Raw genomic sequence first — 2,730 nt, 5'->3', positions numbered from 1 at the left:
AATTTGTAGCAGTGGTGTAATGGCTTGTTCAATCTTGGATCAAAGAAGAAAAAGACTAATGCATCTGACTAGTGGAAATAGTTGTGCATCCAAGGATTGATTTAAATATAGTGTCTACTGACCTTAAATCTGTATTTCATGAACTATTCATAGCAAGTCCCTGGGAATGCTGTATTTGCATATCTGCCTATCTAGTAAACCACGCTTTTAGTTGAAGCATTTTTTTAAATGGGTCATAGAAGAAAAATCTTGCAATAGTTGATGCTTTCTAAAGAAAACTCCAACAGAAATTACCACATCTCCCTTCACCGGCACGAATAAGACCCCAAACTGCTCAGCAAGTTTGTTTATTTCATCACTGTAGTATCTACGCAGAAGCACAACATTCAGACTTCCCTGTGGTTACATTCATTCTGAAGAGAAATACGGAGGTACAGGATCCTAAAACCTGAGCTGGATATAGAAAATACTATGTAAACCAAAAAAGCTACCAAACATCATCATGAAGTCATCACTAAAAGCATCTTTGGTCATAAAGGTACGGTTCTCAACATTCCTTCCGATTTGGGATCTCTATGAAAGTAATAGGTGCGAAAAGAACATCCATGTGGCTTTAAGTAAAAGAAGATTTAGGGTGAGGGCCTAATCTTGAACAGATTAAGAAATGGCATGGGAAATGCAGTGACATGCCAAGCCAGGTTGTGAAAACTCTGGTGTCATTGTATTAACTGACACCAGCTTAGGATCTTCTGCTGCTGAATGCAAGTCAAAAGTCAGTCAACAGGTCAGCCAGCCTGTTCAGGCAGCCCTTTCAGGAGGGAGAAGATGGGTTCCTCCTGCAGATGATGCTGACTCAGCCTAGGGGCCCTCTCCCCAAAAGGCTTCCCCACACCTAGCATGATCGGTGGCCCTCCAAGAGGGCATGAAAGTGCATTATTCTTCAGGCAATGGGGATTCATGAGAAAAGCCCCTGAGAAAGTAACAGTGACTCCTTTTCTTCTGTGTTGTCTCAGCATCCTTAAGTGCATCTTGAACAACTGTGTTCAGCTTGGGGCCTGTCAGTACAGGTAAGGCATTGAGCTGCTGGAGTGTGTTCAGAGGAGGTCAATGAAGCTGGTGAAGGGTCTGGAGAACAAGTGTTATGATCAGAGGCTGAGGAACTGAGGTTGTTTAGCCCAAAGTGGAGGCTGAGGGGAGACATCAATCAGTCTCTACAATCCCTGAAAGGAGGTTGTAGCAAGAAGGGTGTTGGTTTCTTCTCCCAAGTAACAGTGATAGGATGAGAGAAAACGGCCTCAAGTTGTGCCAGGGGAGGTTTTGATTGAATATTAGGAAAGACTTCTTTACTGAAAGAATAGTGAAGCACTGGAACAGGCTGCCCAGGGAAGTGGTGGAGTCTCCATCTCTGAAGGCGTTCAAAAAACATGTAGACATGGACAGTTTAGTAGGCACATGTAGACAGGACACGGTTAGTAGGCACAGTGGTGTTGGACTGATGGTGGACTTAGAGGTCCTTTCCAACCTTTAATGATTCTATGAAATTCTTTAATGACAAAGAGGACGGGAACATAGCCTACAGTCCTTCTCTGTCCAGCCAGAGGCCCTCTGTGTTTGGTGGCTGATGCTTGGTGCTGTTACACATGCTTTCTTTAGCCTAGTTCAAACGCTGCCCTCTCCCCTTCTGCCTTCCCGTTTCCTCTGCCTCGCTCTCTGTGGTCCTTGATTTCCTGTTTACAGTGAGAAGCTGAAGAGCTCGGTTGGTTTTCTGGCTCCCTCACCTCCGCACACGCCCCACACTTGCTCTCATCTTCACTCCTCTCACCTGATCCCCACCCATCCTCTGCAATGCCATCCTTCTCCCTGCTCGGGCTGCCAGATAAAAAGTGTGACAACCTCTATTGAGACCACAGCAGTGATGGTTTCAGTGCTAATTCCAAATGTTGAACCTGCTCTCAGCTCTTCACATGTATCTGAGCAACTACATTAATGAGGACTTTTAACAGCTTTTGTTCTCTGCCCATCTCTCCTCCTTTCCTCTGATTCACAGCAAGAACAGCCAAAGGCGGTGACATCCCTGGCTGCCCACATACAGCCTCCAGCCCCGTGGGAAAACCCTGTGACACGCACAAGAGCAGGCCCCCACTTGCTCGCTGCCAGCTTTGGGGACAACTGGCAACTTTATCTCAGAAAATGCCACAGGGAGAGACAGCAGCTCTTTCAGGCTTCTAATGGTCGGTCACCCAGGAAGGCCACTCTTTATCCAGTGCTTGGCAGAGCAGAGCGCAGCTCTAATTCCCCACTATCAAGCAATACAAACACCAGAAGGGGAAGGCGCAGCAGTTCTTGCCCCCGCTTCACTTAACTCCTGTTGTGCTCCCACAACGTGGGAAAGCAAAACAAGCCCGTTTTGAAAGTGTGTGAACTGGGGCTGGTCATGTTTACAAACCTCTCCTGATTATTTCTACATGGTGTTTCACAATGGCTGCAGGTTTTTGCAACGCTTTTACCAACCCCTTCAAACTGATAAGCTGTATATTTCTGCTCTGGGGTTTCAGGTTAAAACACAGAGAGAATAAAACCCAGGGAATTTTGGTTCTACATTTCAGAGAAAGAAACGTACACATAGCAAAGTGCTACTTACAGCTCTAAATCCAGCTAAGCACAGAACATGACTACAATTCTTCAACGCTCAGTGCTGTGTAAAATCCTACACACTAAGGACTAGATGCA

The sequence above is a fragment of the Cuculus canorus genome, chromosome 3 (genome assembly GCF_017976375.1).
Source record: "Cuculus canorus isolate bCucCan1 chromosome 3, bCucCan1.pri, whole genome shotgun sequence".
NCBI classification, from domain to species: Eukaryota; Metazoa; Chordata; class Aves; order Cuculiformes; family Cuculidae; genus Cuculus; species Cuculus canorus.
This window is presented reverse-complemented; position numbering follows the sequence as displayed.